The sequence below is a fragment of the Pinus tabuliformis genome, chromosome 1_2, assembly GCF_031772625.1.
Source record: "Pinus tabuliformis cultivar Carrire ecotype Pingquan chromosome 1_2, CPIR1, whole genome shotgun sequence".
Classification (NCBI taxonomy): domain Eukaryota; kingdom Viridiplantae; phylum Streptophyta; class Pinopsida; order Pinales; family Pinaceae; genus Pinus; species Pinus tabuliformis.
Window position 1 is genome coordinate 370,011,799 of NC_142298.1, and position 23,918 is coordinate 370,035,716.

Here is a 23,918-nt window from a genome sequence, read left to right on the forward strand (position 1 = left end):
AACCAAAGTTTCGAGAAAATGATGAATATTTCTCTTTTCCTATAAATTCAAAAATAATTTTCTAATTTCTAGAAATCTTATTTTCTATTTTTCGATTGGCTGAGCGAGTTGTGATGGCACATAATTCCCCTGGTGGAGGGAAATTTATTTTCGGTATTTGTCAGTGCCCGAAAAATCATATTAAAATTAAAAAAAGGCTAATTTTGTGAGTGGCTATTATGCCGATGAGTTCTCTAACACTATTATGCTTGACACTGCTATTGTTATGCTCGATTATACCAAAACTAACAAGCATCTAGGTCGCTTACTTAAGTGAGGGGGTGGGGAGGGGGTTGAACAGATATGTGGAGGAAGGAGAAAGAGTTTGCAAAGAAATTGTGTGTGGGAGAGTTCGTTAAAGTGGAGGGACTAGATCGAGTAGGAATGGAAAAAAGTTGATTTCGTTGGCAAGTGTTCTTCCCAATAATACTTGAACTGACGAGAAATGTGCATACAAAAATTTTATATATAATTTGATATGTAACTACTACTATTTTGTTGTGTGGAGAAAGGGTGTGCGGGAAGTGCGAGAAAAAGGGTGTTCAGAGAAATTGTGTGGGGGGAGTTTGTTAAAAGGTAGGGACTATATCAATTGAAGCTTTCTTCCTCTGCACAAGGCTAATTAATTGATTAAGTTTATTCACAAGGAAAGCTCCACGCAAGGAAAGCTTTGCACAAGGAAAGCTATGCACTCTGCAAAATGAAATCTTCCTCTAGTATCGTTTTACCTATCTCATTGTGCAGAGTATGCATTTTATATTTCCATATTTTTTTTTTTGCAATATATCACCTCTTTTGGTAGATATTGATTCCACAATTTGTCGTCTCTTTTGGTAGCTATCGTTATGCTGATGTGATTAAGAAAACGCAGAATGATCTATTTCCACAATGAGCTAGTGGAAATCATGTGAAACATTTGCTGAGTAGATAAGGTTTTCAACTTCCTCTTTAAACCTTGCAAATTACAATATCTTTACAATGCCAACTTATTCAGATGAAATCTTGATGAAATTTAAACTGGTCCCAGTCATTAAAGCTAATGTCTCTTCCTCATCTAAGATAATTGTGCAGAGGTGCAGAGGAAGCACAATGAAAACTACCTTCACACTCTGCACATATGAAACTCACCTTCAGACACAAAATATGAAGCCTAAACATTGATGAAATACAAAAACATTTTTTAGAACTAAATCTCCATTGTATCTCAAGATGCCTCTAGAACAATTAGTAATAAATAGACATGATGACTGAAATATCGAGTCATAATTTTTTCCCCCGCACTCAGCACAATGTATATTTCAAAATTTTAAAAATTACTCCACACACAGATGTAAACCAATCTATCTTAGTGTTTGATAAGCTTGTTAATTACAATTAATAGTTAGTTTCATTTACAAATGCTTCCAACATTTTCGAGTGTTTGAGGATTCCCTTTTACTGAACAAGGAACACAAACTTGTCTCGTCTCGCATACTTCTATCATACACCTACCTATTTGATTGTACGGAGTGCGAAAGTGCAATTGATGGTAAAGTAAAAAAATAATTAAAAATTAGTAATATAAGGAAATGTGGGTTCAACTAACTATTAAATTTTGGTGCAAAAACATTGCTTTTTAAAATAGTTAATACAGAGGAGTGGAAGAATATTTCATTATGCTCCTTCGGTGTGGAGGAATAAGAAAGGGTGTGCGAGAAATGCGGGATAAAGGGTTTACGAAGATATTGTGTGTGTGGACAGGTGCTTTCTTTGACTATCAATGAATAAGTGACTTCCTTGAGAAGGTTTTCTCTCATCAAGAAGGAGGAAATCATGCTTAGTGTGGAAACCGATCAGGGGTGTGGGAAGTGGAGGAGAAAGAAAGTGAAGAGAAATTGTGTGCATGGGAGTTTGTTAAAGGGCATGTGTTGGATAGCTAATCCTCTATGGGTTGGTGTAGAATGTGAACAACCATGAGAGTCCAAGAGACCTTGGGATGTGGAACCCAATGGTCACACAAATGTACTATAAATTCATATCATGTCAATAATAATGTATTCAATGTTTATCATCCATCCTTGTTGTTTACATTCCATGTGACTTTAACATGGTATCATAGCGGGCATACTCCTTCCCTACTCCAATTTGAGCCACTTGTTTTGTAGCATCTTTGTGCATGTCAGTTTTTCATTTCATGAATATGTTTTCAACTAAATTCTAGCTGCCATCTCTGCCCAGTTATGTAGGAGCTCTAAGAAACGTTCCCTGCACAATTACACCGTCTTGCAGAAACACATCTGTCCATCCTAGCTACCAAATGCACATGAGCCTGTCATATATGTTTTTGCATTGTTTTGAAGAAGAATACACCTCCTCTGCATCCCTGAAATTTATGCAGTCACTTGAATGACCCTTAGTAGGGAATTTATGTGCTGAATTACATTTGCATTGAATATCATTTGCTGCGAACCATTGTTGAGATGGTCATTCCATTGAGAGTCAGTCGTTCCAAATGCGATGGCTCTTAGTCAAAAGAAAATCATTGTTGTGTTGTTTATTATCTAAAGTTGTCATTGTTATTCAAGGACTTGTTGGTTCATATTATATAATGTTTTTAGTACTATTCAAGAGCTATCACTACTATAACAAGTCATTGGTTCATGTTATTCAAGTTTACATTGAGTAATGTGCTTTGAAATTCTTTGTGCATTGAACTATTAGGCTTTTGTTGCATGCATTGGCTCATATCGTGAGTTACATTCCATTCATATGCTTGTTACCTTATGTTGAACATCGTGCTGATTATGTTGACCACATTGGCTAGTCCTTGATGCATGAATAGTTCATGAATTAATTCTAAAGTGTGAATACCTGCATGGGATGGTGCGTAACACCTGCAAGTTCTGGTTAATTTTGCATCTATTTAAATGCCTTACATGAAAAAAATTAAAAATTTGCGAGCAGAGAGAGAAATAATTGATGACTCCTGCATTGTCCAATTAGAGGTAACGACAGAGGGTGTCAGGCAAAGAGAGCCAACGTTGTTGTTTTACCAAAAAAATTGTTGTAACCGTCGGCGGAGTTGGAGAAAAAGATTACGTTAAAGTGTGGGAAGTTAGACAGATGCCTTTTGCATTTTGCCGGATAGTCATCCAACAGTATTTGGGTAGGGACACTGTGTCATCCAATAGTATTTCTTGTTGATATGCATTAAAACCAGCCTGAAGGGTCAATATAGTGCAAAGAATTTGGTAACCGTGGATTCCCATTTGAAGCCGTAAAATCTATAGCCACCATGAAGTTTAACTCGTACCCATTGGCAATGTAGTCCAAGAAACTATGCTTTGTGCTTGCTGAGAACTTCTCTACAAATAACTGACCCTTCAATATCTTGTTATGATGATTACTACTGCCTGTTGGTAAATAGAATTTTTCTCCACTCCTACTTATATAAAACTTCTCAAGGTCACCCAACGATTTTTGCATCCTTCCAATCAATTCATGATTCCCGCTATTGTTGAAATTGTAGCAGTCAATCATTAACGTGTTATCCTTACTCCCAATCTGTTGTATGCTCAAAGTCAATGGTTTCCATAGTGGATTGAGGTCATTCATTTTAACTTCTGTCTTACACACTGGGACAAAATGCCCATTTTCAACTGGTCTGAATATCTTTAAAAAAGGGTCACTTTTGGAGAATAGATCCTTGTTTGGCAGATCAACACAGCGGAAAACCATTTCAACCATAGTTTTTGAATCGGTAGTCTCCTCCACTTGTAGAGTTATCCCTCCAAATTTTGGTAGCCGTGGGCTTGGTCCTTTGCGTTAAGTTCCTTGTCTGAGCGAGAGGGTCAGAATTCTACCTGGTTTTGTCACTATCTCTGATAGGAAACATTCCGCCTCCCCAAGAAATTGTTGTTCATCCAAACGAAGCATCTTGGTTGGTACATTGTGAAACTTGTTATCAACATCATACACTCTGAAAAGTAATGGTTGGAGAATCTCAAAATAGTATATGATTCTTTGTTTTGTTATCTAGAGAGGATCCAAAGAACTTAAAATTACTTTAGTGCGACCTAGTTCTTCAAATGATCCATCTTGTTTCTTTCATAAGTCAATGACAATCACAGATCCTTCATAAGTTTTTAGGTACAACCTCCTGAAGAAAGAGTCCACTTGTTCTTTGCATGTTATTCCAGCTGGTACAGGAGGAATATCTTGAATGAGGACAACAAATTGTTCTTGTTGATTTGATCCTTGGCTAAGAAGGATATTACAAAACCGACTACCATCCAATTGAACAAAGGTAGAGGTTGGTTATTGATGTGAGAGCATAAAAGTAGTTAGAACTATTATGCGACTTTCTAGAATAGAGGAATGCAGGAACATTAAATTGTGAGTGACTGTTGCTTCTTCTGCCTCATTGGTTAATGGTTGTGATCGGTTTCTTTAAAGTGTAAGATTGAAAATGAAGAAAATGACCAGACTTGATAATGCATTAGAGTTGTTAAATAATTTGATACGTTCCATTATTGATGAGATGGTTAATATCAACAAAACCTTTCTTTCCAATATTAAACGGTGTTTGCAAAATGCACAAGAAAATATTGAGTTTTTGCAGCTTGAGACAAAGCTACAACAAGAGGAGTTACAACAGAAAAGACATCCTTCTGAACTTGTTCAGAACAATGCCTTATTTGAATTTGAAACAAGATCCTATCAGCAACCAGCAAGTCATCAAGTCAGCAATGTTTATTTTGATCCCCATCAAGTGCAAATTTCAAGAGAAGTTTCACATAAAAATGCAGAAGTTAAATTTTCACTTCCCAAGCCCATCATCAGACCTTGGGAAGAGCTTGTCCACAACAAGTATAGAGCAGGTCTTAGATATGATAAGGAGATGTACTTTCATATTCCAGATTACTCAAAGCCCATTCAGTTTCAAAGTGTTGGATTCCTTCATGACAATTCACCTTCAGCTGTTCCAGATTCTGCTCCTCCACCACAACAACAACAACAGATTGTGAAATACCAACACTGTGACCGAGTTGGCCATATGAAAGATCACTGTTTTGATCTTCACCCATGTAAGCACTATCATAAAACCAGTCATTCTTCAAATAGATGCTTAAAAAACAAGCCTCCTGCAAGAACAAAGATTCATCTTGGATGGATCACTTCTTGGCAATGGGCATCAACATGCAAGAAGATATTTCAGTCATATGTTTGAACTTGTTCTAGAGTATTGAACAGTCTTGCAGTTGAGTTTTCTCCATCATCTCACCTTGTATCTGATAGGGGGGAAATGATGGTAATATACAAGATTTAAAGCCACATCAAGCGAGCCTGAGCCACAACCTGCCATACCAGATTCATAGTTGTAGCTAGATACAAAGATGCCCCTGATCATGCCTTTTGCCTCTTCAAATAATTGGGGACACTTACTCTAGCAGAAGACTTCATCTTCTTGCGAGTTTTGGAAGAGTTCCAGGAATTGCATTAAGCATTCCAGAGTTGTTGGTCATCCTTAAACCATCACAGATTGAGACCTTCCTTTTCAGGTTGAGGTTTTCCCTTTTATGCGGGGTGAGACCTCCCTTTTTAGGTTGAGGTTCTCCCTTTTATACGGGGTGAGACCTCCCTTTCATACTTGAAGGTTTCCCTCTTCAAAACATCAAGAGCACTTCCTCTAGTAGAAGACCTAAGCTTCATGCCAAACTTGGAAGAGTTCCGGGAACTGCACTAAGCGTTCCAGTGTTGGTGGTCATCTTTAAACTGTTGGAAATAATACTAAGAGGGGGGGGGGGGGGTGAATCAGTATTATCAAATCAATATAAATTTTTCATTTCCATATTCAGATTCATATACGCTATTTCAGTTAAGGCAAACCACGTGTATACGCAACTGTGTGTAATGCAACAAGCATATATCCAGTAAACTTATGATTCAATTAGTTTATCCTTAATAAGTGCATCAGAAGATTATTAACCATATGAATAGTAAACAAGAGCAGTAAAACAGAATAGATCATCACACACATGAACACCAAGATGTAAGGTGGAAACCCAATGTGGGTGAAAACCACCTGCTGCAATTCGTCTCTATCTTCCTTTAATAACAAAATTCTTTTTACAATGGTTCTGTACTGGTGCAGTCTTATACCAGTACGCAGGCTTCTACGTGCAGAAGGCTACAATCTTCTCTCATTCTCTAGACTCTCCTGGAAGGGAGCTACAACCCCCTTAGCTCTTGTACTAGCTGATGTACTAGTACGTAGGTGCTGGCCTATAGAAGGCTACAACCTTCTCTTTTCTTCCAAGGACCACCTTTCATAAATTTTCAGACTGGATCCATAAATACAAAACAATCACCACTGCAATATAGTCATCAACTTGTACCTACATCATCAATCTTTGAATCACCCAATACTAATCATTGAAACCCTGTCATCAATATAAAGTTACCAGAACACAGACCAGAGCCCAGAACTCTGCAACAACCACTAGAACCAACAACAACCTGAAACATCAAATATCATAATGTATATGCTACTTGACTGTGTCAAACCAGCGTGTATACGCTCTTTCACCAGAGAGAACCCGCGTACAGATCTAAAGATAATTACTTATACCTTCGCTACAATTTCCAACTTCAGATATACCCAGACAATAAGATATAAAGGATAAAGCATGCGTCAGTACTCAGATCTACTCATGATCATACCATATAATGATAATACATTTTAGTCTTCAAGATCCCTGTCCATCAACCTTTATCAACCGCATAGGAGCCTCCTTGATTCAGATCGAGCCAAGCATCACAAACCCATAATCAACATACTAGATCTCTCGCTTCATCAGATATTCATCACTTGCACTACCCACTTGGCCTAATGATCTTCTCCTTATATAGGTTTAGGCTTCTCTTAATACCATGGTTTAAAACCATGTAGAACCAATACCTTGGACCCAATACTTGGGGTCAACACTTCGGACCAAATACCATGGACCAAATACCAAAGACGAAAACTTAGTTTTCCAACATGTACATGCCTTTCCTTCTGTGAACCTGCGTGTGTACGTATACCCGTTTTCTGTTATGCACTTCTACGTGTATACGCACTTTCATCAAGGTTAACCTGCATATAACTCTCTCTTGACCTGCTGCACTATGATCTGTCATCTGAGTGAGTTGCCACCAAGGACAACACTTGTATCATACCTCTGAGTGAGTTGCCATCAAGGACAACACCTGTATCATAATGCCAACAATCTCCCCCTTTGGACTTGATGGCAACCACCACTCCAAGTCACTCTCCCCCTTTGACATCAAGGGCAAAGGGCAGACCAAGAATTTTTCTCCCTGGGTATACCTTCTGCTATCCATACTCCCCTTGAGTACCTACTGAAATCTCTGATTGAGCTCCCCCTTTGTACATGCCAAGATGTACCAATCCGTCCATGCTCCCCCTGAGCACATGCAAGGTCTTTATAACAAAGACTAGCAATCTATTCAAGACCATGATAGTCATCAGCCAATATATGATCTGTACCATAAGCATCACCATTAAGTCCTGTAACCTGCAATACCATTGTTTTGATCAAGCCACATAAGCATCATCACCAAAGACTTCTAACCATAATGCCAACAATGCATTATTTGAAGTCTATGCTCCCCTGAGCCTGTGCCAACCATCATATACCATGACCCAACATTTCCTGAGTCTGTTCTACTACTTTTTCTTCAGACCTCCATATATGCGACTCAACAGCCTCCAACTCGCGTATATACGTGACTTTTCTTCACAATATTTGCATATGAAAATTGGAATACTGAAGGTCTATACTTTCAGTTTCCCCTGTGTCTGTTATGTCAGCTAACTAAGTTATGCCACATCTTTATGTCTCTAATTCTGTCTTCTTCATTACTTGGAATTATGATGATGTATGATCCTCTTGTTTTGGAGTTCGAATTTTGCTCTTGCATTCCCTTGCTTTATGTCCAAACTTGTTACATGCATAACATCTTACATGTTTCATATTCCTCCTATAGCAGTCAATGGATTTGTGACCAAACATATTGCAAGCAAAACAATATCCCTTGAAGTACCTGGAGCGTGATGATCTTTCTGTGTGATGGTCTTGACCCATTTTGCTTCTGCATCTGGTTGCAATATGTCCAAAGTTATGACATACATAACATTCAACATTATTCATTTGAGGAAATAACCGACTATCACTTCCATAGTTAGGAGGAAACGATCTTCTTTGAAGAATTTCTTTCCTTGGTTGTTGCTGGGGTTGACCACTTATCTCTTCGTTGATCATTTCAGATTTTGCATTAGAATTCCTTTCCTCACCCTGTGAGCTAGATTCACCTTCGACAGTTTCATAAAAACCAAGACCAGTTTTGATAGTAGGGGATCTTTGACTACTAAGAATATCATCCAAAATCTTAGTACTGTCTTGAAATCATAACAGTTTATCTTTTTCTTCTAATTTACCTTTTAAGATATTTACCTCAACCTGATGTTGTTCTTCCTTTTCCAGATACTGCTTCCTTATGTTTTCTTCAGCTTTTCTTCCTTCTTCCACTTGTTGCCTTAATTCGAACACTTCATGTTCTTGTTCTTCAAGATCTTCTTTTAGAGAGAGGATCTTCGATTCAAGTCTATGAATTGTTATGCTCTGATCTTTTACTACATCCTGTAGCTACTCCCTTACTCTGGTTACTGACTCCAACTATTCTTTTAATCTGGTAACTTCTTCTGTTTCTACGTCCTTATTTTCATAGGCCATGAGAAGTCTAATGTCTTAATCACTATTGGATGAGTCATTACTTTTATCATGAGTATAATAACTCCTATTACCTTCTTCAGATATCTTTCCTTTGTTATGAGGGCATCTAGCAGCGTAGTGACCAACTCTACCACATGAAAAGCATTTGAAAGGTAGCTTACCTTTGAACCTTCCAGATCCCCATTCAAGGTTCTTGACAAAATTCACCTCATCTTCTTCTTCTGAAATGTATCTTGATTCATTGAGTTTTTCTTTTCCATTTGCTGATACTTCAAATGCGGCTTCTCTCATATCTGATGGTCCTCCTTTTCTCATCTCAAAAGCAGTTAAGATTTTGTGAAGCTACGTCATAGTGATTTTCTACAGATCCTCCTTTTCTTCTATCGCAGACACTTTGGATTCAAATTTAGCAAACAAGGATCTCAAAACCTTTTCAACTAAGACACCTTCCTTAATTTCTTCACCCAGATTCCTCATACAATTGACAATCTCATCTATACGTAGGAAGTAATTAGCTATGCTTTCATTACTATGTATCTTAAGAGTTTCATACCGTATTCTGAGAGTTTTAAGCTTTGCACGTTTTACCTGATCATCACCTTTGTAGCTTAGAATGATTTTGTCCCATATTTCTTTGGCTAATTTGAACTGCATGACCTTGACAAATTCTAATTGTGACAAACTTCCCAATAAGATAGTAACAGCTTTGGCATTGAGTTCATATTGTTTTCTCTCTGCTGTATCTGTAGGAATTGCTGGTGGATATGTATATCCTCCTTCCATGATTCCCCAAACATCTGTTCCAAGCGATTGTAGATATGATGTGGTTCTTATCTTCCAGTAGAAAAAGTTGCTCCCATCAAAGATTGGTGGCCTGATGGATGCCTCTCTTTCTTGATTACCCATTCTGATGGATCTTCCTTCAAGCGATCAAGCTTCTTCTGAAGGACCTGCTCTGATACCAATTGTTGGAAATAATACTGAGGGGGGGGGGGTGAATCAGTATTATCAAATCAATATAACTTTTTCATTTCCATATTCAGATTCATATACGCTACTTCAGTTAAGGCAAACCGCGTGTATATGCAACTGTGTGTAATGCAACAAGCGTATATCCAGTAAACTTATGATTCAGTTAGTTGATCCTTAATAAGTGCTTCAGAACATTATTAACCATATGAATAGTAAATAGGAGCAGTGAAATAGAACAGATCATCACACACAAGCAACACACATGAACACCAACATGTAAGGTGGAAACCTAATGTGGGTGAAAACCACCTGCTGCAATTCGTCTCTATCTTCCTTTAATAACAAACTTCTTTTTACAATGGTTCTGTACTGGTGCAGTCTTATACCAGTACGCAGGCTTCTACCTGCAGAAGGCTACAACCTTCTCTCATTCTCCAGACTCTCCTGGAAGGGAGCTACAACCCCCTTAGCTCTTGTACTAGTTGATGTACTAGTACGTAAGTGCTGGCCTATAGAAGGCTACAACCTTCTCTTTTCTTCCAAGGACCACCTTTCATAAATTTTTAGACTGGATCCATAAATACAAAACAATCACCACTGTAATATAATCATTAGTTTATACCTGCATCATCAATCTCTGAATCACCCAATACCGAATCACTGAAACCCTGTCATCAAAATACAGTTACCAGAACACAGACCAGAGCCCAGAACTCTGCAACAACCACTAGAACCAACAACAACCTGAAACATCAAATCTCATAATGTATATGCTACTTGACTGTGTCAAACCAGCGTGTATACGCTCTTTCACCAGAGAGAACCCGCGTATAGATCTAAAGATAATTACTTATACCTTCGCTGCAATTTCCAACTTCAGATATACCCAGACAATAAGATATAAATGATAAAACATGCGTCAGTACTCAGATCTACTCATGATCATACCATATAATGATAATACATTTTAGTCTTCAAGATCCCGGTCCATCAACCTTTATCAACAGCATAGGAGCCTCCTTGATTCAGATCAAGCCAAGCATCACAAACCCATAATCAACATACTAGATCTCTCACTTCATCATATATTCATCACTTGCACAACCCACTTGGCCTAATGATCTTCTCCTTATATAGGTTTAGGCTTCTCTTAATACCATGGTCCAAAACCATGTAGAACCAATACCTGGGGTCAACACTTCGGACCAAATACCATGGACCAATACCAAAATACCATGGACCAAATACCATGAACGAAAACTTAGTTTTCCAACATGTACGCACCTTTCCTTCTGTGAACCTGCGTGTGTACGTATACTCGTCTTCTGTTCTGCTCATCCGCGTGTATACGCACTTTCATCAAGGTTAACTTGCGTATAACTCTCTCTTGACCTGCTGCACTATGATCTGTCATCTGAGTGAGTTGCCACCAAGGAAAACACTTGTATCATACCTCTGAGTGAGTTGCCATCAAGGACAACACCTGTATCATAATTCCAACATAAACCACCCTCCTTATACCAACATTTTAGAGAGCACATTCAGCCTAGTGCTTCCATGCATGTTTTTTCACATTTTGTATTACAACTCTCTTCTTGGACTCATACATACCCCTTCGGATTAAGGGAGGGAATGTTGGACACCTAATCCTCTATGGGTTGGTGTAGAATGTGAACAGCCATGAGAGTCCAAGAGACCTTGGGATGTGGAACCCAAAAGTCACACAAATGTACTATAAACAAATATCATGTCAATAATAATGTATTCAATGTTTATCATCCATCCTTGTTGTTTGCATTCCATGTGATTTTAACGGCATGGAATATATCGAGTTAAGATTTTTTCCTCCTTACTTGACATATTTTATATTTGAAAATTTTAATAAATTACTATCAAATTCAACCTAACGACATTGGTTTTTAAAATAATTAATGTGGAGGTGTGGAAGAAGATTTCATTGCACTTTTTTTGCACCTGCGCACAACTACACCTTTGCACTCAAATCCATAGAGAATAGTTTTGAGGACCGAACATTGGACTACCCGCAAAGAAATTTTAACAGAACTTGTTTATATTTCGATATTAAATAAAATTTTGAGCATCACCAATTCCACAACAGACTAATCTAATTCCTGGATGCAGATTTCCTGTTTTTCGTTGCAAGTTCCTTTTTGACATTATCGTTTATGGGAGTCCAATTCTAGTTACCATTGAGGAAAATGCATTTACTTTTACAATTTATGTATTAGGATTTTGATAAGTTCTTTATGGAACAAATATTATTCTATGGACCATGACTTTGTATTCAATTCTTGTTTCAATTCTAATTAATCTATTGTTGAATTCTGAGTCTGTTTACGAATTCTGAAAATAATTTTGAGACATTGTGTAAAAACATTAATTGAAAGAATATTTTTGCTAATTTTCTTTGAGATTTTATATGCTACCTAATGTTCTATAGATTCCAAATTATAGTACGTGTGAAGGACCATTTCTAGAAGCATGTAAAGGGGAGAAAGTTTATCTTACTTGCTCCGCACACACATTCTCCCACACAACAATGCTTATTGTTGATATGAATTACAAAGACATTTCATTTAATATTGGATGATAACTATTTAATTCAAAATGTCAAATCACAAATGCATTCATTGTATCTAAAATAATATATCATGAATAACATATAATATTTAGTTAGTATCTAATACTATGATGAAAATTTAAAAAGTAATGTGACAATTGTAACCACTAGTTCTAGTTATGTTGTCCATAGGAGCATTGGCCAGGTGTTCATCATGCAGTTTTTAGCATACACATTGCTAATGCAAGTGTTGAAAATGCAACAAGATGATGGAGCTTAGTGAAAAGGAGTCGCCTTCACTAAGTGGGCCGCAGGCTATTTTTGGCGCAAAGTCTATTTTTAGACTATGTATATTTTTAGACATATGGATCATGGTCTATGAGTTGCAGAATGCTATTTGTGGATGATTGGTCATGTTGGTAAAAATAGATGGACTTATATTTTTAGACATATGGGCGGAGTCTATTTTTAGATTGCCAGGCTAAAAATAGAACAATCGAATATTATTAGCTCTTAATAATATTTGGACTATAAACATTATCTTATCCTCTTGGAGCACTTCAGTTCGAGCTACGAATGTGGCACATGCAGCTGTCAGATGGAAATACGCTTTTCTTATGGGTCAGTTGAGCTATTGCATGATGGACTTCAGTTAGAACTCAAGTGATTGAGTTTGGTGGAGTTGATTGAGGAGTTGATGGAGTTGTGTTCAGTTTGACTTAGTTGAACTAGTTGTATTTAGTCTAACTGCAAAATACACTAGTGATGAGTGATGTGAATTAATTATTAATTAATTCACTAATTATTAACTCATAAATCAACTAAAGAATACATCAGTTAACTCAGTGCATGGACAGTTCAGTGGAGACAAGTGTTAGAGGTGGGTGAAAGAGTGAGACTGCTATCAGTTGTGACTATAATTGTGCATGAGATTTGCACATGCATTGGTAGAGATTGCCAATGAGGATTGCGTAGTACAAGCCAAGGGAAAACGAGCTTGGATTAGATCTATTCTCACATTGGATTGCGCAGTAGAGGCAGGCAGACAACGGAGGAGATTTGAACCTGTGACTTGATTCAGATCTGAGCTAGTTTGTGTGTAGCAGGTGGAGATAGTACTGAGTACTTGTGAGGAGTATTGTACTATGTATTGTTACATGTTATCTATCATTATAATATACAGATAGTTGGGGGTTTTCAGCTGTATGCTTTCCCCGGTTACATACTGTGTTGATATGTGTTATTGATGTGTTTCAATGTGCGCATGCGAATGTTTTGATTCTGCAAAATTGATGATCAACGTAGAGGAGGTTATGTATTATGCATGCATTCCGCAAATAGTGTATAATCGGGATAATCTTTGTGAATAAGTGTCATATTTTTCAAAATTTCTACAGCATGTTCAATTACTTTTTGGGGGAGCTAGTTACAAAAGGTTTTGTTCTCTGGGTTGTATGGTGGTCATTCTAGTAGTTGCATGATGTGAGGGATTTTCTCTACAAGCTCATTTCAAATGCAAGTGCAAAACATGTAGCTTTTTTGTCAGGTAAGTTGTGCATTGTTTGTTATTTATATGAGTACTTAGAGCATTTATACAATATACATTACAACCCTATCGAATTTGGATACATAGTTCAAAAAGTGGATAATATGAAAGTGCTAAAACATTTACACAATATACGTTAGTGTCGTGTAGCTATTAGGATTGAATTGTTTTCATACTATGAAATTATAATATTTTTTTTCTTATTTCTATATATTTGATCTAATTCATATCCTCGGAACAGGGTAGATAAAAACAAGTAGAATATATATAGTTAAAGACAATGATAATTTTTCCAAGAGGCATGTTTCTATTCTATTTATTTTCATTTGGTTATTACATTATATAACTCTCTATTTTTTTGGCTATATTTTTTATGTACTTTAACTAAAAAAATTATTTTCAATTTTAAGGAAACATGTAAATCTTAGATATTTGGATCAAGGAGAACAACTACAACCAAAAAGGTAATTTGAATATTTCTATAAAACATTTCTCCATTTATACATTTGTTAATTTTTCAGTTTAATATATGTTAAAGGCAACTACAAAACTAAAATATATTTAGTATTTTACCTATATGCAATATCAACTATAATGTTCTTCATGATCAAATTCTTAATTAGTATCAACTATAATGTTCTTTTAAGTAGTGATTCAAAGTGCAATATTTGTGAACATGCAAAAAATATCAAATTCTAAACTGATCAATGATGTGACAATATACATGGACAAAGAAGTAGAGATGGTAATGAGAATAATTACAGAAGTAGATATTGAAGGAGACACAATGAATGGTGTAGAAAATAGACAAGAAACATAGAAAAAGGTATTTTTTTCGAGGTTTAGCTAACTGTAAAACTGATTTTTTTTTTTAATTAATTTTAATTCAACGCTCGTGACTAGGAAAAACTAGATTGATTCTATGCCATTATTGATTGAAGATATCAGTGACAATATAATAGGAAGCATTTTCCATGGCATTGTGTTAGTTACATATCAAAAATTTTTGGACAAAGCAAATAGGACAAATCCAATACTCCATGCAAATTTGACAAATAAGAAGGCGGAAATGACAATAACATTGCTTGTGCCAACACTATTTATAAAACAACATAAGGGAAAACTTATTGAAAATGTTGGTGTTTCTATTACAAATTTTGAAATAATTCCAAAGCACAAATATGATAGTGGTGACTATGACAAAACTATTGCACTAAATAGTTTTAGCATTGTAGAAAAAAATTGTCCTATTTCTAGAGAGTACCGATTTTTCCCAAATATCATGATTACAAATTTGTCACATAGTCAAATGTGTTTCCAGTTGGTACAATTGTCTGTGTTTCAACATACAAATAAGGATGCAATGTGTAATAGAAATCAAAGACAGGAATATAGATGAGAATGGGTAAATATTAATCTTAAATTTATTTGAATGTTTCAATAATAGTAAGTTATCATCTGTCTCTTATTCGGTTTACATGTATTTCTTTACAAACATTGCATATGTAACAGGTTCAAGTACACGAAAATCTTTGTTCAAAATATATTTCAATCCAAAGACAATTGCAATAAAATGTTTTTCTTCTCATCTTGCTAAAGAATATAGTTAAAAAATAAGGAAAAAAAAAATTGAACTTCACAATACACGTTCATATGTTCATTGAAAACAGAAAAGAAAGTGGAAAGTATGAGAGCAATGTTTTTTTTCAGTGAGTGGAATATGCATGGTAAATTGATCCAGGTGGATATTGGTGGCCACCTACCTATTCCACCTAGACCTCCAGTCAGTTTCATCAATTTCCTTGATTATAGCAACATTTACTATTTTTAGCATTTTTCAGGTCCTGAACTTCTGAAGTTGTTTTGAACCCCTAAACAATGTTTTTTTTTAGGTCCGCAACAAGCTCATAAACATAAGTAGGGGCCTACCACAAATCTTGTAGTGCACGGAGAGATTTTTCCAACGAGGTATCATACGTGCCAAACATAGATTATATGACCAAGTTACGACCCCAGGAAGTTGGTTGCCCAACTAACCCCAATGGGGCCCACAAACTCTTGGCGTTCCATCTCCTAGGGTTAGGGTTTTTCCTTTGTTGTTCAATAATAAAAAAAGTCCCTTGAGCCTCATTTTAATATAGTTCAGAGGCATGTAGCCACCACATCTCTTCCCAGAGATAAGTTACCATTGCCCGAGCTAGTTTATTTTCCATTTTGCTTGTAAGCATCTTTCAGATCTTTGATATGGATGAAATAAATATTTATTTTTGTTGCATCTCTATGTTTATTTTTATATCTGTATTTTGTTGCATTCCTACATAATTTTGGATCATATATATATATATATATATATATATATATATATATAGAGAGAGAGAGAGAGAGAGAGAGAGAGAGTGTCATTTGATTTCAGGTTTCTAAGTCTCGTTTTCTATATCAATTTTGTAGCACGTGCAATGACTATTGACAGTGACTAGTGTATATGAATCCCTTTGAGACTCTATGTGCAAAATGAAAAGTCCAATTACAACTGCTAGAAATATCGATGAAACTATGGTTTATTGTATGATTTGCAAGGAAAATTGTCGCTTTTTTTATTTCCATCAATTAAATTGTATCATACATGTAGACGACAAGGCTACAACATACTGTGTTCTAAGAGGCATGGAATTGGTGAAAGTATTACCAGATCTGTGAAAAGCTTCCTATTAAAAATATTGTACAAAAAAATCAGTTGTTATTGATTTGTTGTCTAGTTTGGAGATCCATGGCACATTTACAATAAACCATCAAAATTTGGTTATTTGTATACAATAACGATTGTCTTTGTTTACATTGTCAAGGAATATAATGATGGTACGATTCTCTTCACTTGTATTGTCAAGCAATCTATTGTTGGTATTTTGGAGATATTATTATTGTCAAGTTGTCAGAATCAAAAAGTGTTCTACAAAAAGTGTGGATATCTCTCTTACCAGTAACTAGTAAGATTGAATTCCCATTGACTATTGGCGAGGGTTGGGGGAGCATCCAAATTTCCGCTCTTCCGCATATCTACACTTCTAATATTAACATCATCTTCTACTTTCTCGTTCAAGAATTTGAGCACTGCCCAAGAGTTTTTTCAGTTTGTTGAATAGTTGGTATTTGATTTCACCTTCTGGTTATGTAATTTGTAGCTATTAACATTGGACAAAAACATATTTCAATGAATTTCATTGTTTAAGTTCTATGTTTTGCACTATGCTATTTACTAATATTATTTACTATGTTTTTGTTGGTTCATTGTGTTATGTCATGTCTGATTTTTTGCAACGTGATTTCTTACATTGTTTTATTGATTTATCAAATATGCAAACTCTATAATTAGTCAAACAATATTAAAAAACATATTTCCTTCGCACATATTTTTTGTTAGCATGTAACTTTTTCTGAAGGATACAACAATATCCATCTGTTTGCAGTTGTACAATTTGATTACATTAGAAAACAAAATCAAATACTTTCAAGAATAACATTTACATTACTCTGATAATCCAATTTGGCATAATTTACAAAAAAATTGTTCCATGAACATGATCACAGTATAGGTGATGCAATGTTATTAGGCTATTCTACCATATGTTTCGAAAAAGTATTTATTTTATTGTGCCAAGAAAATTACAATATATATCCTTCAGCATATATTGAATTTCAAAATTGATTGGGCAAGTAGTAAAATTTATTAATCAAACATAGTTCCTGGAAGTTGACGCTTGTACTGATTATGCTGTGAGAATGGAGGTTTGATTGCTCCATTCATGTTTTGCAAGAGCTCTTCTAATAATGTTCAAGTGAGATAAAACTATGTGAGGGGTCTCTATATTTGAAAATTTAAAAGTGTCTGAAATTTCCAAGGAAAAATGAGAGCTACCAATGTTACATTGTTATTTCATTTTCAATTTTCCAAATTTTAAAAACAAATATGTGTAAATAAAGTATACAATCTCCTGAGGCTACGATAAATAATGAATAAAATGTTTAAACAAGGAATAATAAAATAGTTGTTAGAAAATTATATATTACGGAGCAATGGAACACATAAAATATTGCAGAAATATAAACACAGAAAACGCACAAAACAAGAGAGACACAGATATACGTGGTTCACCCAGTTTGGGCTACTTCCACCCCGAACAACCAATCCTTCCTTTTTATTATCCAGCAAAATGAAGAGACACAACCTACAGCAAATCCGCTGTAATATCCTCTGTTTTCTCTCACAGTCTCACCTCTCTGTTTCTCGCTCACAGAATACACATCTATCTCACAGCCTCAAATACAATACCCTCATACAAAGAGAGGGGTTGCCTTCTAGGGCAAAAAACCCTAAACTAAACATAAGTTCTACCGTCAGATCATCCGCCTAATGAACGGCCCAGATTGACTAGAAATTACTATACTTTTACAAGGCAATTTTACAGCTGTTTTTAGCTTCGGGGGCGCTGCCCCCGAAACCCCCCGCCCCCCCCTGGACCCCCCCAAAGGTTGCAGCCGCCCCCCCCCTGGACCCCCCCTACAGCGAATATTTTACGGGCGGCGTTGCCGCCCCCATTTCGAACTGGGGTCCTATGTGGCGATACCTTTGAATATAGAAGATAATCAGGCTCCACACCCAACAATAATTTCCACGCTTCATGCGTGACAAGTTAATAAAGATTCTTTCTCGTTTTGAGACCCTTGCATGGCCTGTGTAACTGCTAAAGTTGATACATTGTGCAGAGGTATGGAGGAATATTTATTCCCCCACCCACCCGATTTTATCTTCCTCTGCATATTGTAGAATGTATCAAGGTTATGCAAATTTGTTCACTCGCCCACCTTCGCCTCCCCCCACTTGAGCATTGACGAAGACATTTTTCAGTTTGTTAGATGGTTGGAATTTCATTTCATCTTGTGGTTATGTGATCTATAACTATTAACATTGTAGAAAAACACATTTTAATGAATTTCTTTCTTTAAGTTTTATGTTTTTTACTATGCTATTTAATAACATTATTTGTTATGCTTTGATTGTAATGTGTAATTAGTTCATTCTGTTATGTCGTGTCTTGTTTTTGCAATGTGATTTCTTACATTGTTTTATTGATTTATCAAATTTTCAAATCCTATAATTAGTCAAACAATATTATTTCAATTTTACAATTTGATTAGATTAGAAAATGAAAACAAGCACTTTCACTCATCACATTTACATTACTATGATGATCTAATTTGGCATAATTTACAAAATTTATGTTCCATGAACATGATAAGAGTATAGGTGATGCAATGTTATTAGACTATTGTATTATGCATTTCGAAAAAGTATTTATTTTAATGTGCCAAAAAATTATAATATAGCCTTTAGCACATACCTTAATTCCAAAATTGGTTGAGCAAGTAGAAAAAATTGGAAACAATTTCTTTATTAATAAACCATAGTTCCTAGAAGTTGACACTTCTATTAATTGTGTTGCAAGAATGAAGGTCCGATTACTCCATTCATGTTTTGCAAGAGGTCTTCTAATAATGTTCTTACAACATCCAAATCATCTTCCAATCACCCCAACGTTTTTTTAAGTTCTAGTATGGTATTCATTAGCATTAAAATATCTTAGCTAAGCATTAAGATATCCTGGCTGACAACATATACCTCTTCATGTATGATTCTTCCATTGCTTCTTTCAACCATTTGTCTTGTCGTTGGTATTGCAATAGTAACAACTAAATTGTGGTATTCTAAGTGGAAGAGTGTTCCTACCCTCTCCCTCCTCCCCCCTTTCCTTCAAGAACGATGATACCAAACAAGGCTTAGAAAATTCAAAAAACAATAGAAAAAAGATAAAGCAAGTCTTGATAATACTTACTACTTTTAGAAGAAAGGAAGCAAGTCGCTTCCCTATAACTTTTAGAAGCAATCAATTCAATCCTAACAGCCTTATAACAAGCTAGTAAACATTGGAAAATTGCTTTCCTAGAGCTATTAGAAACCAATTCAGGGCAAACATGCCTACATATAATGTGTTAAAGGCCATAAGTCATCTAAATCATGAATTGACATCAAATTTCTGTAAAGACATTTAACTACTATCAATTTTAATGGTATTTATTAACTAGTGATCACCATCAATTTGGCTAGTACTGATTTGTTTTGTCTACAATTAGAAAAGACTGTTTTGAAATCAATTAATTTAAACCATATCTTTTTTTCTTAAATTCCCACTCGAGATAGTCTAATTGATATGATTATATTTCATGATTTCTTTGTTTGGCATGCTTTAGAAATCATTATCAACACACTATTTTATTAATATCCTAAATCTCATTCTATTTTGACTTATGTAATGCTACAATGATGCTTAAACATTAATTGTATTGCATTTGGTTTTTGCTTCTTTATGGCAGTGTTATTTTCCGTATTAGTTCAAACCTTATGTTTGATTTAACTTAACCATATGATTAACTAAAGATTTCTTGCTAATAAATACAAGTATTTTCAACATTTATTCAATGAATCAATGCGTATTTATGGCATTTACTCTGTTAGCTTGTTTTGTTATCAACCAATTTTTTCCTATCAACATAGAGTGAATGAACCCTGGTATTAACATTTGTTGAATACTAAGTGCATTAGTGATTTCACATTTGTCAATGAACACCTATTATCTAATATTAAATGAAGTATGATTTTAATCTGTGTGAGGAAGGAGTATTGTGTGAGAGAATATATATGCAGAGCATATTATACATAAATCAATTAAGTAGCATTTTTGGCTTATTAAAGTTTGTGGCATGGAAAGGGTGGTTTATGTGTATATCAGATGCAGAATAAGTAAATACAATTAAATGTGTTTGTGAGTCAATTTCATATCTTGACTCGATATGGTTTCTACCAGTTCATGTTAAACTAAAAACTAACATTACAAAACTATTATCTTTACAACACAAGTTTTACTGCTTTCCAATATACGATGATCATGAGATAATTTACAGGGATGGTGGGACATATTCAATGATTAGAATTGTTTATCCCCTTCTAGAATGGTAATTTCTCACAATTTTTTTTCTAAAGAAGAATTATATGTATTATGTTCTAAAATTAGATGGACACACCTCTAGATATGCCAATTTTAATAACCTTATTGACAACAGAATTATAATGATAAATTTGGAACATTAATTTCAATGAAATCGAACACTGATATGCGGAGGTGCAAGCGATGGTATTTATATAAATGCTTTTATATATTAATTTGTGAAACATTTTTGACCACAAACATTGATCTCTAATTCGAAAATTACGCATGCAAAAATTCTAACTTCTTTTTGTTTTTGTTATATATCTAAGTTTAAATTTTCATGTAAAATCCATATCAAATGTTTTAGGTTAGTAGTGGTAGAATGGAACAAGGTTTTGTTTTCATTGTTGTACGGAGAGTGTGGAGAGATTTTATTGTACAAGCGTTTCTTTGCACTTCGACATTCCGCACAAGATAATGGCATAAAGGATATAGAGTAATATTAATTATTAAAATAACATAAGCTATGAAAAAAAAATTGAATTTTTTTTGCGAAAGTTTGCTATTCTAAATGGATTATACATTAGCAATTTTTGAGATTGAACATTTCAAATATAGTTTACATTGTAACTAACGTGTGTTTTCTTGGAGCGTGGTAATGGATTTAATCACCTTACAAATACAAACCGAATAAAAATAAATATTTACACATTTAAACTCTATTGATTTAAGAATTTATGTATTTACACATTCAAACCAATTAATTACAATATTTAACTATTTATCAAACCTAACATATTTTATATATAAAACTTAAAAGTTTGATTTGCACATATAAATATAAATATTGTCCAATATCCAAGTTTAAAGCTTTTAGAATTTTAGTGTGTGATCGGTGTGCGAAGCAAGTAATAGAAACCTTCCCCTCTTCGCACATAAATACCAAAGATTTTGTTGTAAAGAGAAAGGGTGTGTGAAGGTAGCGTGTGTGGAGTCATTTGTGTTCCTTGATCTGCACAAGCATTCTCCATGCACACTTTCTGGTGCACTCCCTGCACATGATTTCTTCTGCAAACCCCACACAAATTTTCTCCGCACACCAAAATAAATTTTAGTATCCTCATAGCTTAGCTTGTCTATGTACCTTTCTTGAAGTTCACATTCCGAAGAATATATCTCAACAACAAGACAAACAATTTGATTTTTCTAATGGAAAGGTTGAACCATTGTGCAAGGAAATAGATAGCATCCATGATCATTGTGTGAATTGTGGAAATGGCTTTCATTGGCTTCCCACTCCACACAATGTGAGTAGCGTAAAATTACCTCAAAAATATTTGGAACGTCCAAAGCAAATTGTAAGTCTAAGTTTCACTTTCACTTTATTTTGTCGATTAATGTATATCTTTGACCTTTTGAATGTACGGAAATTCTAGGAAAGGAGGCTTGTTGTATTGGTCCAAACAGATGGATAATTAAACTATTGAGCTATCAACACAAGTCTCCCGTATGCAGGAATGCATTAAATGTACCTTCGACACAATGCATTGGGCATTAAAATGAAGTGTTCAAGTTTGAAACATTTTCTAGGAAACGAATTAATCAACTAATCGAAAGTTTTGGCTTATTAATGAGCATGAGGAAGAAGCATTGTGTGGAAAAATGACTATGTGGAGAAAGGAACAAAAACATTCCCCTGCAATGTCTCGTATCCTTGCATACATTTCCACACTTTACATATTAATCGATTAATTAGCAATTTGGGCTAATTAAAGTTTGGTGCATAAAAAAAATTGTTACGTAAATACTAAGTGCATTTGTGATTTCACATTTGTCAATTGAATAGTAATACTAAATAAAATTTATTTTTAATGTGTAAGAGGAAGAAGTGTTGTATGGGAAAACAGGTATCCGGAGCAAGGAACAAAATAACTCTTTGGCAATGTTTCATGCCTCCACATACATTTCTGCAAGCTACATATGAATGAATTAATAATTAGTATTTTTTTAACGTAAACATGGCATCGTTCGAATGACTAATGGAATTTACTCTAAAACATTTTGTAATGTTCACTGATTTATTGGTATCCATAGCTAGTATTCGTTCTAACAGAATCAAGTGATATGCATTGTAGGGATATGTGCAAGAGAATGTTTATTCGCACACATTCACAATTCTGCACAGGCTCTCCTGTTTATTTTGGACACACACATTTTCCCATTTCGCAGTAACATTTTTAAGAAATGTCACATAAGCTCAGTCAACTTCTAATGCTCTGCACATATTCCTCCTCCATACATTTCTTTTTGCATACTGTAAATCGTCAATTTTTACGTTATTTGATACACATATTTCCTGGTTCAACAACAACATTTTTCTTAATTAAAAAATCTAGCAATTAATTTATCTTCTTAGATTTCTTCTTTAATTGTGCTTACATTATTTTAATAATGAAATGGTTATTCTTCACATTGAAATTTACGGAATGCAGACATGCGGGAGTGCAGACTGTGAAGACCATAAAACAGAAGTAAATACAGTAAAAAACTTTATATCATGAACCTGTATACAATTTCTTGAAATCTTACAAAATCAATTGACAGAACTGCTGAGGTACCTACCTGTGCCCCGACAGTTGAAGATGTCTCCAGCTCCCTGCTTCGGTTACCAAAAGACCGAATCCACCCAGCGAAACTAAGCAGAATTTGGCTGCTCAATCCAACAAACTTCTTAGTAGAAGCCGATTGTTCCCCCATGCCCAGAACCTCAGAACAACTCAGGCTCTTCCTATGGATGATTTCCGTAGATGATGTTCTCCTTCCTTCAGATTTTCTTCCCTCTGTTCTTTACCTTCCTTGCCTATCCCCTTAACATTTTGCTCGGTGGTTTTTATCAAGTTTCTTGGCGGTGGTCGCTCTTCCACCAGCAACCCACCACTTAACCTTCGGGTGACACCTTCCAT

At 35.1% G+C, this 23,918-nt stretch overlaps 1 pseudogene; it reads right to left on the reverse strand.

The window, feature by feature from the left end:
• Positions 1-3,113: 3,113 nt before the first annotated feature.
• Positions 3,114-23,712, reverse strand: LOC149205917 (protein BONZAI 1 pseudogene; annotated as a pseudogene).
• Positions 23,713-23,918: the final 206 nt, after the last annotated feature.